Source organism: Balearica regulorum, chromosome 3 (assembly GCF_011004875.1).
Source record: "Balearica regulorum gibbericeps isolate bBalReg1 chromosome 3, bBalReg1.pri, whole genome shotgun sequence".
NCBI classification, from domain to species: domain Eukaryota; kingdom Metazoa; phylum Chordata; class Aves; order Gruiformes; family Gruidae; genus Balearica; species Balearica regulorum.
The window spans coordinates 23,800,504-23,826,210 of NC_046186.1; the positions used below are offsets into that span (position 1 = coordinate 23,800,504).

General features: G+C 38.6%; 1 long non-coding RNA gene across 1 annotated transcript in view; it reads left to right on the plus strand.

Annotated features, from left to right (window-relative positions):
- The first annotated feature begins 5,735 nt into the window (after positions 1-5,735).
- LOC142600924 (uncharacterized) overlaps positions 5,736-25,707 on the plus strand; it is a 782,912-nt gene continuing 762,940 nt past the window's right edge. The window contains exon 1 of the long non-coding RNA XR_012834404.1: positions 5,736-5,792. This is a non-coding gene — a long non-coding RNA (uncharacterized LOC142600924). The remainder of the gene's footprint in view (positions 5,793-25,707) is intronic.

Genomic DNA, 25,707 nt, shown 5'->3' on the forward strand with positions numbered 1-25,707 from the left:
TCTGTGATCTGAATCCCTCCCATATTGGACCTGGGAGCTCCATTTACTCATAAATGCCAAGCTTGAGAGGAGACCCAGCTGGTATATTTAGAGCTTTTGTGGATTTCTACCCTGTTCAGCAGCAGCTGAAAGGATTTATCTGCTCTGCCTGGGATCATCTGATCATACTTCACTTAATCTGCTTTTTGTGATTGAAGATACTTTCTCCTCCAGTATGTTTTGTTATCTATTTTACCTTGCTTCTGACTTTGTTTATATATGCTAGTAAATGAAAAGCTTTGTTTTGCCCAGTATTTGGTTTTCATAGAGTATATATAGACCTCATGATGCCTGTGAAGCACAAGGTTAATTTAGAACATCATGTATTCCTTTCTGGTCTTATATTCGTTGAAATTTGCCATGTTTTCAATGGCCCCAACCCCAAATTGAACAGAGTATACTTGGTATTTGTGCTGGTTTTGGCTGGGATGGAATTAATTTTTTTCATACTAGCTAGTAGGAGGCTATGTTTCGGATTTATGTTGTGGTGACAATATAGAGGTTGTTTTTGTTATTGCTGAGCAGTGCTTACACAGAGCCAAGGCCTCTTCTGCTTCTCACACCACCCCACCAGCCAGTGTGCTGGGGATGCACAAGGAGCTGAGAGGGGACACAGCTGGGACAGCTGACCCCAACTGACCAAAGGGATATTCCATACCATATACCATATGATGTCATGCTTGGCACAATAAAGCTGGGGGAAGAAGAAGGAAGAGGATGACGTTCGGAGCGATGGCGTTTGTCTTTCCAAGTCACCATTACGCGTGATGGAGCCCTGCTTTGCTGGAGATGGCTGAACACCTGCCTGCCTATGGGAAGTGGTGAATGAATTCCTTGTTTTGCTTTGCTTGTGCGCATGGCTTTTGCTTTACCTATTGAACTGTCTTTATCTCAGCCCATGAGTTTTCTCACTTTCACTCTTCCGATTGTCTCCTCCATCCTGCTGGGGGGGAAGTGAGTGAGTGGCTATGTGGTGCTTAGACTGGGGCAAAACTATGACAGTATTTCAGGAAATTTGTGGTTCGGTCACTGTCCACAGAAACCTGCTGTAGGAGAATTTGGAAGACATTTCTTCATTAAAGCCATACTATATACCTTAACACAGCTCATGCTGCTGAATGAAGGCACACTGCTAGTCTTGTGGTATTCATGAGTAATCTAGGAGCACTGAGACTGGTTTGCATATTGGGATTGTCCCCTGCATGGAATTAAATGTCTTCTGCATTCAGTTTACTCAGATACAGTATGATCAGTAAAAAGACATGCCCATCGCCTTATAAGGAATCATAATATAATCAAATCCAAATAAAAAATATTTTTAAAAAAGTTCTTTCTGCCTTCTCTCAAACATCATCTTAATTGTGTCTAGATCACTATCTCAACAGGCTTACTTAGTGGATTTGAAATATCTGTATCTCTTTATTGAAACTGGACAGTTTTCATTTGCTTTACACCAACTACATGATATTGACTATCACAGACAGAGGCCAACTAAAATATCTAAGAATGTTTGTTTACTTTACATGATATGAAACTTTTTGGAAAAGAGTCTAGGCTTTTAATAAAAATATAAAAATCACAGAATCACAGAATGGTTAAGGTTCTAAAAGATCTCTGATGGTCATGTGGTCCAATGCTCCTGCTCAATCACGGCCGCCTAGACCCAGTTGGCCAGGACAATCTTCAGACAACTTTTCAGTATCTCCAAGAAATGTGATACTCAAAATGAGCAGATGGGCAAGCTGTGCCAGTGCTTGATTACCTTCACAGGAAAAAAGTGTTTCCTGATGTTCAGACAGAACCTCCAGTATTTCAGTTTGCGTCTCTGGTCCTGTCACTGGGCACCACTGAAAAGAGCCTGACTCCATCTTTCTGCAGACCCTTCCTTCATATATTTGAACTAATTGATGAGATCCCCTGAACCTTCTCTTCTCCAATCTGAACAGTCCCAGCTCTCTCAGGCTTTCCTCATAGCAGAGATGCTCCAGTCCCGTCATCATCTTTGTGTCCCTTTGCCGGACTCTCTCCAGTATGTGCATGTGTCTCTTCTACTGAGGAGCTCAGAACTGGATCCAACAATCCAGATGTGGCCTCACCAGTCCTGAATAAAGGGGAAGGATCATCTCCCTCAACCTGCTGGCAATGCTTTGCCTAATGCAACCTAGGATACTGTTAGCTTTCTTGGCCTTTCTAACTACTAGAAAGGCCAAGAAACTACTGACTCCATGGCAACAAATTATTAATTTGTATTTTCTCAAAGTATCTGATATTGTCAACACCTGCCTTGTCACCTTAGCTTTAAAAATAAATCTTCTCTGATCTGAAACACAGAATCCAAAGGAAATGAAAACCCACCAGAAAAAAAACCCTCCTAAGAGCAGTCTAAGCTGTCAAACAGTATGAATTGTAAAAAAGCTGCAAGAGGTTATAAGTTAGAGGTATCAGATCAGCAGAACAAACCTTCATAGGCTGACTTGGGAAAACGTAAATACCAATGACATCTGTCCAATACGCTTGGGTTAAAAGGCCAGTCTGAAAGCTTCAAATACTTATAAAATTAAATTTGAAGATGTGGTTGTCTTATCAGAGAACTAGTTAAAGAGGATGCTTGATATTCCAGAAGAAAGTGCTATTGCTGCAGTCCTGCATGTTGACTCACTGTGCGAGAGGTAGGTGTGCTGTTCTGTCCAGATTCCTTCCCTTTGGGATGTGAACATCTCTGAAAACATTTTAGCTGATGAGAAGAATGTTTGATATGCGGACTTTTCTCATCTTCTGTCCCTCCCAAAACATTAAAGTGGTATTCTCCCTGTCACACATCTTCTAATAAAAAAGCTGTCTGATTTATAATTGCCTTCGGCCTTCTTTTCCTATTTTTCTAGAGATAGATATTATGTCTGCCTTTCTCCAGTCTTAGGTACTTAATTCATTGACTGCTTAAGTTGGATAGCTTAGACAAAACAATACTGCATTTAGATATTTGCTCAATAAATGGATTATTTTTTTCATGATCATATCACTAGATTTGTCTTTTTACTGGTAGTTCTTGGATTTTTTGCTAACTTATATAACATGTAGATACCATTTTCATGAATGTGTCCACTATCTCTTTAAAGATCTTGCTGTAATACAATGGTGATAATACTGCCCTTAATTTCTTTTAGCCATACTTTCATGTTAGTAGTATTTATCTATTTCTGGGATATTTATGTTCATGTCTTATCAATGATTTTTATGAAACCTCAGCTGTTCATTCAACAGTCTTACCTTCATTCTGTTCTTAATAAGAACGTTTCATTTCTGTTTATATTTCATTGTCTGAACTTGATAACATAATTACTGCTGAGCTTTTCCCAGTTTAATATCTGTGATCATTAAGGCAGAAAGAAAATGAGCATTAATAGTTATTCCTTTTTAAAATGTTTCATTTCCTGTAAAGCACACTGATTGTCTTAGTAGACTTAATGGTCTGCATGTCTGAACCTCACAGTACTTATTTTTCTATTTTCTGAGATTTGAGGGGAGGCGTATTGTTTTCCTTTCCTGATGGTGAACATGCTATTTTTTTATTCAACAATTTTTTTAATAAGAAAGTAATTTTAATTAAGAAAAAAGATTATTGCAGTGGAGTGAATATATTTTTATTGTTTGTTTTTGCCTAACAGCATTTTACCAGAGAAGGGAGCTATATTTCATACTCAAAAATATCACTTTGTTCTCACTGTTCCTTTCCTCATCTCTCCGTAGCTGTCAGTACTCTTACTCTGGGGAGTATTATTTCCATGGGACTTAAAGATCTATTCCATTTCTTACTACACTTAGGGAATATGAATGAGGAAATCATGTCCAAGCAGTTGCTACAGAGAAAGAATAAAAAAATAAAAAAATTGAGACTTGTGGATCAAAATTGCTAGAAATTAAGAACAAAACAGTGTTTCCTTCACAGGTCTGCCTATCCTGATCAAAATGGTTGAATGGGAAAGGAGAAAGGGATCTCATCTCCTGAGTCACTGAGTGCAGTTTAATGCTAAAACAATAAATTTACTACCCAACAGTAAAACCCGAAGAGTAGATATATGGAGGAGCAAGTGCCAAGGATGTTTGAAAATCTCAGGTGATGGTGAACAATTCATTAGTTGTAGAGTCCTATACTCTTTCTGTCCTAGTTATACACAGCTGACACTGGGACTAGAAATATAAAAAGTAGCTAACATGGCAAGAGAAGGGAAAAAGTAAATTTGACACAAATAAAAGTCTTAGAAAAATAAATGTTAACAATCCTGCATTTAAGTATAGTTTTCATACAGATTTATGACTTGGTTAAAAAAAAAAAAAATCAATGTCAAATAGCACCCAAAGTAAAAGAAAATCTATGTGAGCTTATCCAAGAAAATTGCAGTAGATAGAAGACTGATGAAGTGACATTTAGACATAGGTTGAAAGAAAAGTTTCCAAGATCAAAAATTTTTCCATTATCCTTTGAGGATTTTATACAAAATATTTGATCTACTTGTCACGCATGGTATTGATATTCTATCTTTTGACTCACAGCATAGAGTATGTGTAGTTACTTTCAACATCATGTTATTTAGAATATTTGTATGACTTTTTATTTCACTTAAAAAGTAACAATATAAAATCTATTAATGATAAAATAGCCTAATATAACTCTCTGTGTGAAAATTTATATTAAAAAAAATAAAATCCGACAAACTCTATCAGTATTACCACATGACCCCCCCAAAAGAAATAAAATTAACCTGAAGATTTTAAAAAAAATAAAAGATAAAGAAGATGCCTCTGGATTGTTCTTAGCCTTTGCAGAAGAATCTATTATCAGCACAAATACACCTTACTGCATGTAACTGCTAAAATACACAGTGTACATTGTGACACATATGTTAAACAATATTAATGAACTGTAAATGACCTTTGGCAGCAATCTTTAAAAGCAGCAAACTATCTTACATCTGCCTGGATGACAAACACTGAGTAAATATTACTGTGGATGAGATTGGATATCAGCATGTACAAATATAACATACTGAGTGGGATGATTTCTGGAAAGTGAATAGTCTCTTTGTTTCACTGTATTAAACAGTGGCTGTCAACTATTAACATCCTTCTTTAGTAGAATTTCCTCATTTCACAACAAGAAAATATTCTGTATATACCTAACTGATACAAACACCACATTATTAATTTTTGTTGCTAATAATTAGCAGCTATATAGAGAGAGCGTCAACCAAAACTAGGATAACAACATGAAAAGTAAGATTAAGACAAAAAGTAAAAATCTGTTGCTCTTGTCCATCATTTCAGCAGAGAGCAAAAGAGATAATAGTAACTGTGGTGGGTTGACCCTGACTGAGGGCCAGGTGCCCACCAGAGCTGCTCTATCACTCCCCTCTTTCATTAGACAGGGGAGAAAAGGTACAATGAAAAAAAAACTTATGGGTCGAGATAAGGACAGGGAGAGATCATTCTCTAATTATCATCACGAGCAAAACAGACTGAACTCAGAGAGGGAATTCATCTAATTTATTACCCAGCAAAACAGAGTAGAGGAATGAGAAATAAAATCAACTCTTAAAACACCTCCCCCCACCCCTCCCATCTTCCCGGGCTCAGCTTCACTCCCAGCTTCAACCTCCGCCCCCCTCAGCAGCACAGGGGGACGGGGAATGGGGGTTACGGTCAGTTCATCACACGGTGTTTCTGCCGCTTCTTCATCCTCAGGGGGAGGACTCATTGTTCCCCCGCTCCAGCGTGGGGTCCCTCTCACGGGAGACAGTCCTTCATGGCCTTCTCCAACGTGAGTCTCCTCCACGGGGTGCAGACCTTCGGGAGCAAACTGCTCCAGCGTGGGTCCCCCACGGGGTCACAAGTCCTGCCAGCAAACCTGCCCTGGCGTGGGCTCCTCTCTCCACGGGTCCACAGGTCCTGCCAGGATCTTGCTCCAGCGTGGGCTTCCCACGGGGTCACAGCCTCCTTCAGGTGCCTCCACCTGCTCCGGCGTGGGGTTCTCCACGGGCTGCAGGTGGAATCGCTACACCCCCTCATCCTCCCTCCATGGGCTGCAGGGGGACAGCCTGCTTCACCATGGTCTTCACCACGGGCTGCAGGGGAATCTTGCTCCGGCGCCTGGAGCACCTCCTCCCCCTCCTTCTTCACTGACCTTGGTGTCTGCAGATGTTCTTACATCTTCTCCCTCCTCTCTCTGGCTGCAAAAAACGCTCTCTAACTGTTTTTGTCTTTCTTAAATATGTTATCACAGAGGCGCTGATTGGCTTGGCCTTGGCCAGCGGCGGGTCCGTCTTGGAGCCGGCTGGCATTGGCTCTATCAGACACAGGGGAAGCTTCTAGCAGCTTCTCACAGAAGCCACCCCTGTAGCCCCCCCGCTACCAAAACCTTGCCACGCAAAACCAACACAGTAACATAAGAATTAGTCAACAGATAAGTGGATCAAGTCAATAAAACAAGTCAAAGACAACATTCATTTATTTCATTGTTACTGAAAACGTAAAAATATTATAACATTAAAATAATTGAGAATCTGTTGTTACCATAGATTTCTGACACCAGTATGAATTTTCAAAACCTGTTTCTGTTTATAAGCTTTGCTAGTACCTGCAGGCTGGAACTAAAAGCCAGAGAAGCCAAGGAATAGGTTGCCGGTGAAGTTTAACTCGGCTAGAGAAATGCAGAACAAGTGAATACTAGTAATCCGCAAAGGTAAAAAATATCATTCTGTTTCAGATCAGCCAAAGTATATCCAAGATGCATTTAATGATAAATGAAAAAGCACACATGAATTTGTACTCTTAATTTCTAGATGAGTAGGAAAGGCTTCACTACCAGTACCTCCCCTCTTTTCCAGAATCAGGGTTTCAAACCTCTGCACTGAGTCTTGACTGAAATCCCTGTAGGTCTTTCTTATTTTGACACATACAAAAAGGCTCATATCTATTTCTGATAATGTAAAAAAATCCAACTACCAGCACTACAGCAACTGGAGACATTTTTTTAGCGAGGGGAGAAATTCTCTATATTCTTAGTCTACTACTTCTCTAATTATGTGAGCTCTTATAAAATAATATATAGCAAAAATTAAAGTTACATCACATCTTAAATAGTGGATTCCACTGTATGGTCATGTCCTCTACAAGCAGATATAAGTATAAATGGAATTCACTTAATATTCTAACAACATCATATTGTGTATCTGGGGTCCTCACTCAAGGCTCTGCTATAAACTTGTCCTTGTTTAAATTTCTAAGAATCTGATTTCTTCAGGGGGCCATAAATAGCAGGTTTTGGTTCTGGTTTTTGTTGTTGCTTTTGGAAGTGTGTGTACAGAGCTTTCATACTTAAATATTTATGATTATATGCTGTTATTGAGGACAAAATTCACAATGTTGACTGGAATGACAATTTTACATATATTTTATGTGAAACAATGTATTCAGTATTAGATAAAGCAGCAAGTAAGCCAGTCACATATTGACAAATCAAAAGATTCCTTTAAAAAGAGAAATGGAGAAATTTGTCCAAGAAGGAAAGTCCCTGACAGTTTTCTTTTTTAATCTGATTTTTTCTTCAATGAACAAATAAAGAGAAAATGAAATTATGCATGGCACATGACCTTTTGGTCATGAAGGACTGTATCCCATGGGACGGACCCCACACTGGAGCAGGGGAACAGCATGAGGAAGAAAGAGCAGCAGAGGTGAAGTGCTATGAACTGACTGCAACTCAACAGCAGGGAGCAGATAGAAAAATCAAGAATGAGAGAGTTAAATTGAGCCTGGGGAGGAGCTGGGAGTAGGGGGGAAGGTACTTTTAGTCTTGCATCTGTGTCCTACTGTTATTAATTGGCAAGTAATGAAATTCATGTTCCCCAATATGAGTCTGGTTTGCTCATGACAGCAATCGACAAGTGATCTCCCTGTTTTTAGCTCAACCTATGAGATTTTCCATCTTATTTTCCCCAATCATCTTGTTGAGGAGGGAGAGTGAGAGGGTGGCTGGGTGAGGGTCTGTCAGCCAGCCAAGGTTAATCCACCACAGCTCCCCTTGGTCCCTCCAGTAGCCATCTCTCAGATCTGCTGATCTCTCTAGTACCCAGCCCAGGCTTATGGCCTCCCCAGTACTTGCCTCCCAAAGCTCTAGTTCTACTCACTGGTGAGCCTGACTTGCTCGAAGTGATTGACCACACTGACCTACAGAACCACACGGTACGCACGCTCTACTGAGTATATGAGCAGATACTTCAAACTAAATTTTTGGTAGATTTATGCAAGGACCTCAGTTATCTAAGGGAATTCACACATCAAATTCAGTTATGTCAGATATTTTTCAGCTGACACAAATAAAATTCACAGTACTATGCATTTAGTGTATTTTTAATCAATATTTGTCTTTTTTTTTTTATTTCTATCAGCTAGTTTACCATGACTCCATTTAGGTAGAAATATAATTCTCTTTTCTCTTTAAAAAATTGCCTTTAAACATCTGTGGTCAGTCTATGCATAGCTGTGTTTTCATCTTGGCTGGTACTGGCATGTCTAGAACTACCGAAAAAGGGAGCAGTTTGACCGCACATTGACTTTCAAACCTGTACATCAAGCTCATAAAATGCCTTTCCCAAACTTTATGCTGTCAGATGTCAGAGATGTCTTTGTAATGACCTTTGCATTGCATCTCTTTTATATTTATTTTTTTATTTTTTATTTTTTTTTAATTTAGAGTACAGGTATATGAATGAAAGTCAAGACCAACAATTTATCCCTATCACATTAACTTCAGTTCCATTATATTATTCACATTGATGGTGTGTTTTGTTGTCTTTATATGCCTTTTAAAAGCTATACCCTGATTCTGTATTGCATGGCATTTTGAGCAGCCATTTATACCTGTGCAATGTGAATGCAAACTGAATGTAATTTTATTAGGTTCTGATTAAAGCATTGTTTTGTTCTGGAGTAACTCTCTAGAGAAGGGGCAAGACTGTGCATTATCATGACAATCATCTTTTTAAGAAGGGTAGAAAAGGTGAATGAGCTTGTAATGGGATTATCATCATGTCCTGTATTTTATACATTTTTTCTCAAAGTCTCCATTTGAAATGGTTTTAGCCATCTGATTTCCATTAAAGTCAGTTGGAGTCATGTGGCTTAAATACCACATGGCACTATGAAGTGCAGGGGAAATAATTATGGCCAGTATAATTGCATCAGACTAAACTCATCTTGCTTCCAGTAGATGTCCCAGCTGTGTTATCTGTGTAGATTTCTGTGTATTTAAAATCTGATATCTCCCTGGTATGAAACAAATTTAAAATAGCAAGTTTTGGAAACACTTTTATAGCAAGTGTAGACACTTATTTTGATGCTGGAAGGACACTAGTTACAGAAGTCGTCTAATAAAACTACAATAAACAGGTACACTAGAATGTCTGGTTTTCCAATTAAGTGATAATAGTACTATTGTGCTATTTTATGAGGTTATAATCCTCTTCCCAAACTATGAGGCTGAAGGATGAACACTTTATTCCAAGACTGGAACTACATTATTGCCTCATAAAACAGTGCAGCAGCACATTATAGGTATGATGTGACTAGGATTAGTGCTACTGTAGCTTTTTTTACTTTTTAAGTGTTTAGACAGTTTAGTGAAATTCTGATTAGAGTCATATGTCATTTATGAATACATAGGGTGAGATGATAATGAGTTTGGAACTGGATAAGTAGGTAAACCCACAAAAGACTGCATGAAACTGAGTTATGCCAATTACTACTTTGCAAATGTATTCACATCTCTTTGAAAGGAAAGTAAAAACCATGTGAGTAATAATGCTGTTTTTCTGTTTGCATACAACTGTGGGACTATTGACTTACACTATGCCTTTAGTCACTCAGTGAAGTAAAATGCATAATGCAGAAAATGTTGCCTTAGGGTTGATCTGCAAGCATCTATAGTTTGCGTTACTCATGTGAATAGCCATAATAAAGTCAATGCATGCTACTCAGATATGTAAATTTACCCACACATATTAGAAGATTCAGAGTCATAATTCCTTGTTGATCTTACTTTCAGCATTTTGATATTAGAAAACAAGAATAAACCCTTCTTATTACCAATGTAAAGCAAAAAGAGTATATGTGGAAGACAGTTGCTGGCTGCCGATTATCCACTAAATCGAGGGAGAGTCACCCAGCTAACAGTCAATGGACTAAGCACATCATATACATAGAATGATGCGATACACATTGCTGGTCAGCTGTAGGCAGGCTACACTTCATTCCTAGTTAGTCCAAGCCATTTCTATTTCCTTATTTAAAATATGACAAAACTCTGTCATTCCTCTCTATGCTAGAAAGCTTCTTTGTTATATCCCATGTGTGCTAACACCTTCATTGTTACTCTTTTGATCTGATTTCTTCAGTTATCCAGAGGAATATCTTTGGCATTTAAATGTCCCAGAAATTTCCAGTTTCTTTTCTAGCTACTTTTCAAAAAAGTGGTGAATGCCTAACTGGTTGAAGAGGAATGGTAAAAATCTATTCCCAGTTACAGTGAAATGCAAATAATAACTCAATGGAGCACAAAAATGAGTAGTACAATCCAGTGAAGGAAGCTGGAAATGAAACTAGGGAAAACATGTTCTCTTTTCTGCTTGGTTCTGGCTTTGTCGAGTTATGACCTCGTTCAACTATTCAATCAACCAATCAAATCACCTTTTGTTTTAGAATATCTCATTCCTAGGATCCCAACTATCCCTGAAGTATGACTCTCATCCTTTCAGAAGACTATACGAGATGATAAATGAAATAAATTTGGTGGATTGTTTACAGTTTTTTAAATGTTTGCACACAGAGTAGAGACATTATTAAAAATTGATAACTTTAAACAGTTTTATTTACTATTTTAGATGTTAGAATTGCTAGTAATAATCTTCCAACAGTTTAACTCAAAAGCATATTGGCTGCCTATTGCATTGTTGCATTATTCTTTTTAACCAAATTTCCAACACCAATCTTAATGTTAAAACAATTTATTTGTTTTTCTTCCAAATTGTTTCTTCCAAAACAGAGAAACATCCAAATAGCACTAAATGAAAAAATGAGAAAGGAAAAGAATTAAAAAATCTATATTTCAAAATGGCTCAAAATTCTATAAATTAGCATAATCTCTACCTATTTATCAAGATTATATTGTACAAATTAAAATTAAAAAAGTTCTTGGAAGATGAGGATACAAGGCACCTTTATAATCGCCACATGGAGTGCAGAACAGGACATTTTTTCTACTGCTACAGAGAAAAGTGGAATGGAAGCTTGGCTACTGTGCTCATCTACTGGTAAAAGCATCTTGTTCAACAACCCACTTTCTCATGGATATGTTTAGCTATATATTATTCAATTATCAGAGTATATGCAAAATTATATCGTCAGTGAATGTCTATCTTTTTTGCAGTTTACCTCATTACTTCCTTTTTCTGTTTCACAGATTTCTTTAGTACAAAATGACTTTTTATAATCGAATACACCGATCAATTTAGAATTTGAAAATTTTATGCTTGTTGATGTTCAAAATCAATACGTGCTAACATACTTTGCATCGTATAAGGTAGCAATGCCAGTTTGACTTTGGCAAAATGGCCACAATAAAAATAGTTACTTAGAACAAGTTCCTTTGAAGAATGCATTATTTTCTTCAATATTTCTAGTGTTCAAATGTAAATTCAAAAGATGATAGTCTTTTGCAGGATAGGACTTAAGAAATTCTTTCATTTCTGTAAGCATGGATAAAACTGTCAGTTTCTCATTTAACAGAAGAAAAACACAGTAAGCTTCTGAACTTAAATATGTATTTTGTGCACTATGGCATCTGTTCAGTTCTAGAAAGATTTCACTATAAAAAGATTTCAGTATAAAAATTATTGAAGGAAAAACTGTATTTTAGGACTTTTTTCAATATTCAGATCAAGTGGAGAAAAATTAGGTAATAGTTCAACCAATTAACTTATCCTTGTATGTCTGCTACAGAAATGTCTCTCTGAGAACAATGACAAATCTGTGAGTCTCCCAAATTTATTTATTCATTTTTTATATGTATGACTTGTACTGCACTCTTGAGCTACTATTTAACATTCTTCAGTCTTTTTCCTATGACCAGCTTACTCAAACTGCACATAGGATATAAAATGTGCTCAGAAGTGGAGCTAAGCTACTGCTGTGGAAACTTGGTTTTTTTCTCCAGCAAACACAAAATGCTGCCATTTTTCATGCGCATTACTGCTGACACAATACACGCTGTCTCTTTCCACCTTCAACTAGATACAAGCAGCTGACAGTGTCATATTTCAGTATTTGTGAAGGCAATAGAATGCTTTGCCTTTTACAACACTGTTTAACTGTTAAATAATTAATCCTATACCATCCCTGTGAGGTTGATAAGTATTATCCTTCTCTTATAGATGAGGCAGTAAACACCAAAGACTAAATTCTATTGATGTCAGCAGAGGGTTTTTAAGGATTTTGCAGATCACAAAGTTAAAGAGTCTCTAGCTCCTAATTTTGTGGCTGGTCCAGTGGTCTAAACTATCTAATAATAAACATATTTTAATGCTTCTCTTACAGAACCACAGATCATCCCCAAATATAGTGGATACAAAAAGGTATAATTTATCCACTGCATCTGATGTTCTCCAGGAGGCCGTAAAGACATTAACAGCAGAATAATTTCCTCTCTTACAGTTACATTTTCCAGTTCCTTCCTTTTGCCATTGAAAGAAAAAGCAACACAGCCTCAAGTCCATTTATTATTTAGAAAAAGTGAGAAGATACTTTAATCTCCTTCTGATTAATCCTTTTTAGGATTTATCATTCAATTACTTTTATGCTATGCAGCATTTGCCTATGGTAAGATATAATACATGCAGGGCACCATACTGAGATTCATGAACAATAAATTTAGTTTCTGACTTTAGGCAAGTCAGCTGATCTACCCTGCAGGGGAAGGTGGGCGATCAAAATAAATTCAGTACTTCGAGGAACTCAGGGTAAAAATCTTCACAAGTGCATTCATGATTATGAATTGAAAGGCCATTTTCCAAATAATCTTTGTCACTTAGATATGCATCATAAGGGTTGGAGTAGATGACCTTTAAATGTTCCTTAAAACCCAAATTATTCTATGATTCTAGAGTGGAGTCCACAACACCAATTGCGGCATTCTGCAGTGCACCCACAAACAGAATTTACTGGAGCACACCCTAGATCCGGCTCTGCCATGTGATCTGATTAGCTTTAGAAGAAAACCAACCAACCAAAATCACATCAGTTGATCTACTGTGAGATTGGGATCAGGAGCAAACACTGCAGGGTAAACTATGACCAGCCAGAAGCTTATGTCTCAATTCAATATTCTGGTACAGTTTTAGTGTAACTGCCTACTGGGAACTGAATATTTCTTATAGCTTAGACACATGATTGAGTTACTGATACTTGAGCCATTATCAGATGTGAACATAACCATAGTGACAGAGTGTGAGAACACACCTCGTGACAAATGTAGGGCACAATGAACTACTTCAGTCTCAGTAAAATGTTTTAACTAGCTTGTTCTTCTATGGGCTTTCTGCAGTTAGGAATATAAACATAGTTAAGTTACTGCACCTCTATGGACATACAATACATTTTTAAACCGCAGTAACTCCATTGCACATCTATGGCCCCAGACACTGAATTACAAGAGGGATAATCTTGGTAAGTTAGGAGATGGGATCCTCAGCGTAGACTTCCAAAAAAAGAATATATTGCAGAATTTGATTAAAAAAAGCACTAGATCCCTCCTCATGGAAAAACTAAACGAAACCAAACAAAACCCCCAGTATTGCCCAACACATATGAAAAAGAGCTCTATGGCATGGACAGAGCATATATTTAAATTCTACAAACTTGGCTATAAGTTTCACTGATCTAGCTTATAGCAGACATCAGTTATTGCTTCAGGAAATATTTATCATACATGCTGTACTGCATAGACAAATGATTTTTAAATGTTACTGACCAAATCATGACAATAAATATTCAGAAGGAAATCAACATATAGAGTATTTCAGGAAGAAGCTAGTATTAGGAAGGGCTAAATGAAGAAGCACTAATAGCTAGGAAGGAGGATGCATCTTCAGATTTGGTACATTTTACAGAGATAATATAACAACCATTACTTGAATTACAGTAAGTTGGGATTCAGTCTACAAATACCCAGGCTAAAAGGCTGAAGCCTCATTCTGTTTAATGACAATCTAGTCACTACAGTCAATGGAGCCCAGGGAGAGATTCAGCTTAGCTTAAAGCAAATGCTCTTAAACTGGTGAACTGAATAGTGCTGCAAGCATTCTTCTATTTATTGATCAGTTTTTCATTGACTACAATGGTGGAAAGACAGTGCCATGGTAAACATCCAAAAGAAGGTATTAGTCTTATGATGAATTCCACCCTGTCATGCTGAGAATCGACATTTACATCAAGGTCCCATCCAGACCAAGGCACTTACTCATACTCATCCTGGCCCCATTCTTCCCTAAACTCCTGCTTGCATTCATAGGATGTTAAGGTATGTTAAGAGATGGCACGCACTCAACGTGCAGGACTGTGGGACTTCGCAGGCAAGACACCAGTCCCGAAGTTTGCCAGAACTGCAAGCCTGAAAAGCTTGTGCTTCATCTAGACAAAAGACAGCGATGATTGTAGGAGGCTCATCAACGGGATCAAGCTGACACTGAATTTCTACATGTATACTTTATCTCTTATCTGGGAAAAAAGAATGCCGTCTTCTTCCCCATTCTCCCCAACATTGCTGGGTACTGAAACAGGCAGTACTGCAGACACAGGCAGACTTTAGTGTAGTAGTCCTGATGCAACCCTCAGTGCAGGAAAGCACCACAACAATGGGAAAAAGAATAAAGCTGAAGCATTGGTAGATAGAAATAAATTAGTGAATGGTTTAATTAAAATCTGTAGAGTTACTTCATATTTATCTGCTGGATGGCAATGACTTAACTTCACCTTTTCCTGACCTGTTCCTCCATTTAGGAAATGCACAGAATCATAGAATCATAGAATCATGGAATGGTTTGGGTTGGAAGGGACCTCAAAGATCATCTAGTTCCAACCCCCCTGCCATGGGCAGGGACACCCTCCACTAGAACACGTTGCCCAAAGCCCAACCTGGCCTTGAACAATTCCAGGGATGGGGCCTCCACAACCTCTCTGGGCAACCTCTTCCAGTTCCTCACCACTCTAACAGTAAAGAATTTCTTTCTAACATCTAATCTAAATCGACCCTCCTTCAGCTTGAACCCATTACCCCTTGTCCTGTCACTACACTCCCTGATAAACAGTCCCTCACCAGCTTTACTGTAGGCCTCTTCAGGTACTGGAAAGCCACAATTAGATCTCCCCAGAGCCGCCTTTTCTCCAGGCTGAACAACCCCAACTCTCTCAGCCTGTCCTCACAAGAGAGGGTGCTCCAGCCCTCTGATCAGCTTCGTGGCCCTCCTCTGGACTTGCTCCAACAGCTCCATGTCTCTCCTGTACTGGGGCCCCCAGAGCCGGATGCAGTACTCCAGGTGGGGTCTCACAAGAGCAGAGTAGAAGGGCAGGATCACCTCCCTCGACCTGCTGGTCACACCTCTTTTGATGCAGCCCAGGACATGGTTGGCTTTCTGGGCTGCAAGCGCACACTGCTGGCTCATGTCGAGCTTCTCATCAATTAATAGCCCCAAGTCCTTCTCCTCGGGGCTGCTTCAATCCATTCCTCACCCAGCCTATAGTTGTGCTTGGGATTGCGCCGACCCACGTGCAGGACCTTGCACTTGGCCTTGCTGAACTTCATGCGGTTTGCACAGGCCCACCTCTCCAGCCTGTCAAGGTCCCTCTGGATGGCATCCCTTCCCTGCCGCATGTTGACCCCACCACACAGCTTGGTGTCATCGGCAAACTTGCTGAGGGTGCACTCGATCCCACTGTCCATGTCGCCGACAAAGATGCTGAACAGTGCCGGTCCCAGTACCAGCCCCTGAGGGACGCCACTAGTCACCGTTCTCCACCTGGACATTGAGCCGTTGATCACCACCCTTTGAGTGCAACCATCCAGCCAATTCCTTATCCACCGAGTGGTCCATCCATCAAATCCATGTCTCTCCAATTGAGAGACAAGAATGTCATGTGGGACAGTGTCACATGCCTTGCACAAGTCCAGGTAGATGACGTCAGTTGCCCTTCCCTTATCCACCGATGCTGTAACCCCATCATAGAAGGCCACCAAGTTTGTCAGGCATGATTTGTCCTTAGAGAAGCCGTGTTGGCTGTCACCAGCTTGAGCATAGTCTCCAGGAGGGTCTGCTCCATAATCTTGCCAGGCACAGGGGTGAGACTGACCAGCCTGTAGTTCCCTGGGTCTTCCTTTTTTCCCTTCTTCAAAATGGGGGTTATGTTCCCTCTCTTCCAGTAGGCGGGAACTTCGCCAGACTGCCAGGACTTCTCAAATATGATGGAGAGTGGCCTGGCCACTTCATCCGCCAGTTCCCTCAAGACCTGTGGATGCAACTCATCAGGTCCCATGGACTTGTGCACCTTCAGGTTCCTTAGATATTCTCGAACCTGATCTTCTCCTACAGTGGGCGGTTCTGCATTCTCCCAGTCCCTGCCTTCTGTGACCTGGGCAGTGTGGCTCAAGCATTTGCCAGTGAAGACTGAGGCAAAGAAGTCGTTGAATACCTCAGCCTTCTCCATATCCCGGGTAACTAGGTCACCCATTTCATTCTGGAGGGGACCTGCATTTTCCCTCATCCTCCTTTTATCACTGACATACATACCTACAGAAGCTTTTCTTGTTGTCCTTGACATCCCTGGCCAGACTAATTTGTAGCAGGGCTTTGGCTTTCCTAACCTGATCCCTGGCTGCTCGGACAGTTTCTCTGTATTCTTCCCAGGCTACCTGCCCTTGCTTCCACCCTCTGTAGGCTTCCTTTTTTTGTTTGACTTTGCCCAGGAATTCCTTGTTCATCCACAGGGGCCTCTTGGTGTTTTTGCTTGACTTCCTCTTTGTTGGGATGCATCACTCCTGAGCTTGGAGGAGGTGACCCTTGAATATTAGCCAGCTGTCTTGGGCCCCTCTTCCTTCCAGGGCTTTGTCCCATGGTATTCTACCAAGCAGATCCCTGAAGAGGCCAGAGTCTGCTCTCCTGAAGTCCAGGGTAGTGAGCTTGCTGTGTCCCCTCCTCGCTGCCCTGAGGATCCTGAATTCCACCATTTTGTGGTCACTGCAGCCAAGGCTGCCCTTGAGCTTGACATCCCCTACCAGGCCCTCCTTATTGGTGAGAATAAGGTCCAGCATGGCACCTCTCCTCATGGGGTCCTCTGTCACTTGGAGGAGAAAGTTGTCATCGACACATTCCAGGAACTTCCTGGATTGCTTGCACTCAGCTGCATTGTCCCTCCAGCAGATGTCAGGGTGGTCAGTCCCCCATAAGGACCAGGGCTTCTGAGCATGAGGCTGCTCCTATCTGCCTATAGAGGGCTTCATCTGCTTGGTCCCCCTGGTCAGGTGGCCTGTAGCAGACCCCTGCTATGATGTCCCCTGTCCCAGCCCTCCCTTTAATCCTGACCCATAGGCTCTCAGTCAGCTCCTCCTCCATCCCTAGGTGGAGCTCCATGCACTCCAGCTGGTCGTTGACACAGAGGGCGACGCCCCCTCCTTGCCTGCCCTGCCTGACCTTCCTAAAGAGCCTGTACCCTTCTATTCCCAACAGTCCAGTCATAGGACACCACATCTCTGTAATGCCAATAAGGTCATAGCCTTGCAGGCACACCCACGTCTCCAGCTCCTCTTGTTTATTCCCCATGCTCCACGCATTTGCGTTCTTCATAAAGACTACAAAAGTTAATTGAAAATACTATGTAACTATTTTCAACAACGAAAGACTTCTTTCCAAACATGTGAAAAAGAGTAGTGTCAAGATTCAAGTTTTGAATAAAATTTGTATGATCTTTCAGTTAATGAGCTTTTGATTTCATGAATACTTCAAAACTATACAACTAACAGGTATTTTTGGGCCATATATTATTCCAATCCAAACGGCATAAGCCAGCGTTGAAAGGCTTCCAAAATGTTTAGAGAAGAAAATTGTCTCTGTAAGGACCAGATGAATGGCTACAAGCAATTTAAAGAGGAGCTCACTTAATCTTTTTCTTAATAAAAACATTTTTAAAAGGAAGAGAAATTATTTGAAAATACCAAGTTCAATATTTAAATAAAAGGGAATTAAAAATGGGGTTTCATACAATAGTAATTTTACTTATTTTATTTATATATTATCTTTTTAATCATTTTTTTCCAATTCCAGTAATTTCTTCTGAAAATGAGGTTTAGTTCCATGCCTTTATTATTGTCTGTGCTATATTATTCAATTTTCTGCCTAATGTTGTGTTTTAACCCCAGCCAGAAACTAAGCACTATACAACTGCTTGATCGTTCGCCCCCATGAGGGGAGAGAATTGGAAGGCTAAAAGTGAGAAGACTCATGGGTTGAGATAAGAACAATTTAATCATAGAATGGTTTGGGTTGGAAGGGACCTCGAAGACCATCTAGTTCCAAACCTCCTGCCATGGGCAGGGACACCCTCCATTAGACCATGTTGCCCAAAGCCCCATCCAACCTGGCCTTGAACGCTTCCAGGGAGGGGGCATCCACAACTTCTCTTGGTAACCTGTTCCAGTGCCTCACCACCCTCATTGTAAAAAAATTCTTCCTAATATCTAATCTAAATCTACCCTCTGTCACTTTAAAGCTGTTACGCCTTGTCCTATCACTACATGCCCTTGTAAATAGTTTTATTTTAGGCCCCCTGGTCTAGTGGAAGGTATCCCTGCTCATGATTCTATGAAAACTACCTGGCATCTTGAAGGGATTCTGCATAATTATTAGTAATCTTTTTGTGGGTTTAATCACTTTTTGATCAAATGCGTGGTCTAGAGACTGGCCAGATGGCGTGAAAGCAAAAACATTTTAAAGAGGAGGGAGATGGTCATTTGGCCAAACAGAAAACTGAGATGACAGAGGATCAGACAGAGATAATACAGACTTCAATTCAATTTCTTCTGCATCTTTGTGTTATATGTAAGAAGTGACATGGGCAACATCTCAAAGTCCCTTGTATTTACAGAATTAAGAAGAGAGGTACTGATTTGTAATTAATAGAAATGTTAAGGGAAAAGCTTGTTTCTCAAACCATGTCTTTCTTGGGAATCTAAACTATTTCATGTTGAGCTGCAAGAAGGTTCTTCTACTTGAGCTGCAGTCCTCTGGATTACTATTGGAGCCTAGCCTTTTTTTCTCTTTTTATCTCCCCAAACACTGTTTTTAGTCCAACATGGGTGTGTCCAGATTTTAATTTAACCCCACTGGGTTAAAAGTCCTTTCCCTGATGTGGTCAGCAGCAGATGTTTAAGAAATATCAAAACTAGACAACTCCATGATGATACCTCCCAGGAACATTTTCTCATTCTTGAACTTTCTGTGGTTCATGTTTACCTAAGGATTGAAATTCATCATCACAGATTTACATTGAATTAAACATCATATTTTGGTAATGATTTACAAATGTGCCAAGATATACATCAGTGTTTCTATCTTAATAACGTAGATTAATTCAATATTAAGAGGGCAAAGATATCACATACTACAAATCTCAGTCACTCGGTGGGTATTCTGAGTTCCAGTACTTGTGCAAATCACCAGTTCACTGTTTTAGATTCAGTAATATGTGTCCAAATCTCTGCTCCTCACAGTGGGTACTGTCCAAATGATATCTTATTCCTCTGAACTCCTACATGCCCTCAACTCCTGTAGGCAGTTATTCCATAAACAATGGATAAATAAATAAATAAATAAATAAATAAATTTCAGAAAGAACTGATCTTCATTATGGGAGAATTCTCTAAAATAAAATATGAAGTTTTCTACTAGAAAACCAAACTGTCAATATCAATACCAAATTATCCTTCTCTCACAGCACAGAACATGCAAACTCTGTTATTCCTGATACTGTGAGCCATATAAAAATGCTAAGTGAAGAGTGGGAGAATAAGAAAAAAAGAAAAGGTCCATTTTTCCTTAAAAATTTTCCTTTTAGTAAAAATGTTTCTGTGTTTATTAATTTATCATAAAGAAAAAACAATGATATAATTGCCTTTTTTTCAAGTAGTGTAATTAGCAAACTACTTAATTTTTGTTTCTCACATGTACACACTATAAGGAAGATTTCTACATAAAAACAAAAAGATGTGTAAATCTAAAGACATTGAAATAATTCTTATCTTAAATATTTGACATATCATTAAAAAAATTGAATCCAAAATAATTTAATTGAAGTTTTTCAGTGTTATCAGAAGTGAAAACAATTATTAATGCTATGCGTGATAAACAGGACATCCTTAAAACTTGTAAGGTTATCTTCTAAAATAAAGGTGAAAGGTAAACTGAACAAAAGTAGTAATGCTACACACATGATTTGCAGTGAATATGAGAGTAGTCACTTGAAGTACTAGTATATTTTTAGTTAACATTTTAACTGATGCATCCCTCATCTCACCAGTAATTGTTTCCATGCAAGAGAATCTGGGGTTCTGGAGGAAGAAAGTAGGGGGATTTTTGCTGTTGTTGCTGTTGCACAGAGTATAAAAGACATATGAGTGGAAGAATTTTTATTTACTGATTAGAAGTTTATTCAAAGCAGGAAATAGGTATAGAAAAAATACTAATTTAATTACAGTGTTGCACGATGCTATCACTTATGATCCTGTTTTTCTGGTTTTCCAGTTCCACATGTGGAGACAAAACATTCTAAAGTACCAAAATAGCCAATAAACAAATAAAAAAAGTCAGTCAATAAAATGTAGCTATATTATTAGCATCAAAAGAGTCTGAATCTCTGGGAAATTAATATTTTGAGATGTTTTGATATGTGAGGAGAAATAATGTTTTCAGTCATGGAACATTAGTAATGAAAAAAGATTATCCAGCATTCCATAGTTCAAATGCTAACATTCTTTAGCCCTGATCCACACATACAAACTCCTACTTAAAAATGTATGTACTTATATATAACAGTGAAGTACATTTATTCACAGCCTTGTTGAAATGTGGAAATAAATTTACTAAACTCATCCTTGCAGGATAAGGATCTTAACAGGAGTAACAAGAGAGCGAGAGAGATTCAGAAAAAGTAGTATTTTGTTACTGAAAAGGTTGGATGCTCTAGGAATTAAAAACAAATTCTAACTTTGACTTCTCTAAACAAGATTAGAGTATTTTGTATTTTAACAATTATTTTTAAATTTCTTAACATAGATATACTTTTTTATATTTACACATATTTATTTATTACATATATGTAACAAATATAAGTTCCAATCTGTGGAATACATTCCTTCCTACTCAGGAAAATACTGTAACTGAGAATGTAAAATTATAAATAAACTATATTTTCACAAGATTTTAATTTTTATTTATCATTTGTAGTTATTATTTTTGAATGTAATTAGATCTCAAACTAAACTAGATATTTTGCACAGTGATCAGTTCTTTCTTTAAAGGTGCACCATAATGAACCATATTTTTTTATTCCCCACTAATTACAATTACAGTTCATAATTCCACTATGATTAGCCTTTGATTATCACAGTGCTTTGTGAATAACAAAATAATGACTGCACTTAATTGGTGATAACAAACCATAGATGAAAGCATCATTTTTTTAAACATGCAGAATATGTAGAATATTTGAATTTTTTTGAATGGTTTGGGTTGGAAGGGACCTTAAAGATCATCTAGTACCAACCCCTGCTGCCACAGGCAGGGACACCCTCCACTAGACTAAATTGCTCAAAGCCCCATCCAACCTGGTCTTGAACAATTAATACTAAATTAAAAAACAAATCATGCTTACCTTTATATGACCTTTTACCTTCACTCGGTAAAACTCGAATATGCTTTCATTTTCATCAAAATTCCATTCTGAAAAATGGTTTAGTTATATTTGGCCCTAACCACTGTCACAAACTTTATTTGGAACTGTACCCTATGTGTTAATAATGTGGATAACGTGATTTCAAATTCATCAATAAAAATTATCAATGCACTTTTCATTTAGTTATGGACATTCCGGTTAAAGGATTGTTAGAGGGAACACTTAATACTGTACCTGCTAGCGCTACTTAGCTGTAACCTCTGTAGAAATCAGCAGGGTTCACAGACATGGACAAAGCTACATGGACCATTATCAAAAGCCAGATATTTCACATCTTAGAGATTTCTGGTGTTCAGTGCAAGTCATCCTTTCCTTCTCAAGTCGTCCTGTCCGCCCCCCCCCCCCCCCAAAAAAAAAAACCAAACAAAAAAAAAACCCAAAAACAAACCCAAAAAACTCTTGTTTGTCCCGACTTAGGTGCAGGACTTTGTACTTGGCCTAATTGAATTTCATGAGGTTAACATGGGTCCACCTCTCTAACCTGTCAAGGTCCTTCTGGATGACATACAACTGCACCACGCAGCTTGAGGTGATCTGCAAGCTTGCCGAGAGTGCACTCAAACTCGCTATGTCATTAATGAAGATATTAAATAATGTTGGTTCCCACTCAGCTCCCAAAAGACCCAGTTTCTCAAAGGTAGATCCATGATCATAGATGCCAAAACCTTAAGTATGGCACCAGCCATGCAGCCAGGCATTAATCCGTTGAATTCATCTCCTCCTTCCTGAACCACTTCTGACTGGGAATATAGAGGGGAATACCACCTGTTCAGATCCTTTTAACGTTGCTCCAAGGGACATGTAGTCTTTTTGATGGTTCTAAGTTGCCTCATTGCTGTATCGTTGAACCCTACATGGAACAGTAGGAGTGGATGATATTCTGTAGGGTTCACCAGGCTTGGAAGCATCTCAGAGATGTCACAAGTGTGAGCTCCTTGTAGGCAGCAAACTTCTCTAGTGAAATTATCTGGACAGCAAATGGGTGTTCTGGTGCTTCTCAATTTAATGCACTGCCATTGATTTCTGCAGAGAAATGTAAATGTATCTATGCAGCATTTCATGTGGCCTAACAACTACTGAAAATAAAATGACACATCTGGGAACAGATATTAGATGTCTGCCATGCTTTAGAAGTACTTCTGATTTCCACGCATAAATGTTCTGTATTACAACACATTAATGAAGCACACCAAATATTCTGATGTTCCTTTTCCCATCAAGAATGTACGGTAGTGCTGCCCACGGTGATGATGAGGTCCTACTAGAATCCTGCATACAATCTAGACACAAATAGTCAAGAGTCCGAGTCTAACCTGTAACATGTAAAAAGAAGTTGATCAGAATATAGAGAGGTTTTCTTAAAAGAGATGACTAAAGAAAAGTTTATTTCCTTTAATAAAATGAAAGGTAAGAAGTGATAGGATTACTTTCTGTAATTACCTTAGTGGAAGAGAAAATGAACAATAATGTCATAGGAAGAAATTATAGCCATTACTAAACCTGGACTGAGAATTAGAAATTCATAAATACAAGACTAAAAAATTCTAGAATAACCAATAATTCAAAAATAGGAATGCTTTTTGTGTAGATAGGAGGAGCACTCTAATTCCTTTCAGTAGGATCTAGTATTTTAGGATTAGATCTGTTCACCTTTTCCATCCCCTGTTAAAATTCAGACATCCTTTCTCCTTCAGTTGTTGGTTGGCACGTAGGCCCTGTACTGCTCCCTTAGGCATCCTCCTCGTTCTCCCAACTGTCTACCTTTTACATCTTTACTTAATTAGACCAGCTTGTCTTTGTCTTTTCATGTATGCAACTGTACTTATCATGTAATCAGTTGGAAGGTTTTTTTTTTTATTCTATTTCTCTGACCAAGTATATCGCAGTCACAGACCTATTATTGTCTACTTTACATTTTTCTTCGCTTCATCTCCTCTACTTTCTTATCCGCGTTTCCTCCCTACATACTAACAAGTTCATCTTGGAACAGAGAGTGGAGGTTTGGACTGTTTATGTTAATGCTTTCTGAAATTATTCCACACATATTCTAGTTCTGCATTTTATGAGACAGAGAAGGTACTCACTGTCCTGGTTTTTCTCTATTCCTTAACTGAATGCTACACTATAGTTCAATATTGTTTCCCTCACTTGCTACAGAGATGAAAAGGAATTAGTTTTGCCAAAAATGTTTACTGAAAGAAAAAAAGGATTAACTGATATTATGCAATACCATTAACAAGTCCTTAATGGGCACCATCCTCAGTGCAAATACACGTCTTCACTCTGAAAAACTCCTTGGGCTTACTATGTAGAGCTGCAAGTTACCTAAATTTCACATATTTTATTGTTATTTTAAAAAGCATATATGATTGAATCATCACATTTATCAGCTGACCAAAATATTTTATTACAATCTGACCTCAAATCCCCAAATTACAGTACATTTTAAATTTTCATTTTAAAGTAATCTCTTCCCAAAGATATCAGGACATAAATTAAATGAATACAGTTGATGAATTCAGTCAATGAATTTAAAATGGTTTTATGAGTGGTGATTGCAATCAATTCCTTACCTGACTATAATTTTACCTCAGAGGTCTCCTGAGATTACTTTGTGTGTGTTGACATGTAAGAAACTTTGTTGAACTGTATTTGATTTCACGGAGAAAATGACAGATATTTTTTCTTTTCAAAGAGAAACAAATGCAATTTTCTACTAGAGTCACAACTAGGTTGCAATATTTCTAGCTACTAACAGATTAGAGTCAGGCTAGTAAATAATTGTAATCTCTAGTTTGGTAGGTGTGCTCTTTCAGTTTCAGGTGCAGCTTTCTTTGCTTGTTTCTTTTTCAGTTTCTTACACTGGCAGAAAAATAAAAATATTAATCTTTAATGTGTTCTGTTCACCAGCCTGAAACCCGTTATTAAGATAAAAGGTTCACAGAATCACATACCCTGATGCAGTCAGTATGATTCTTCCAATTTACCTTTGCTCTTCTGTTTCGTGACTAAAGATCTTTTGCTTCAGGACTATGAATTAAACGATCATTAAGGTGGAGGATGAAAGAAAAATAAACAAATCAGTGAAGACAGCATTCTTGTAAAGTCTTCATTCTTAAACAATATATAAATGGCAAAGATCTTGAAACTACTTAATATTTGAGAGAAGACTAAAAAGAGGCAGATGTTCACAAGAAAAAAAATACAGCAAAAAAGTAGAACATGAGGAATGGATAGTTTGAAATTATAGTCCAGTGCTGAATATCAAAATACTATCCTTCTTCTGTTTCATACAGATATAGCTATTGTGACATGCTGTGTTGGGTTTGCATGGCAAGGTTTTGGTAGTGGGGGATGTGCTACAGGGGTGGCTTCTGCGAGAAGCTGCTAGAAGCTTCCCCTGTGTCTGACAGAGCCAATGCCAGCCGGCTCCAAGACGCACCCGCTGCTGGCCAAGGCCAAGCCAATCAGCGCCTCTGTGATAACATATTTAAGAAGGGAAAAAACAGTTAGAGGGAGCTTTTGCAGCCAGAGAGAAACTCTGTAGACACCAATGTCAGTGAA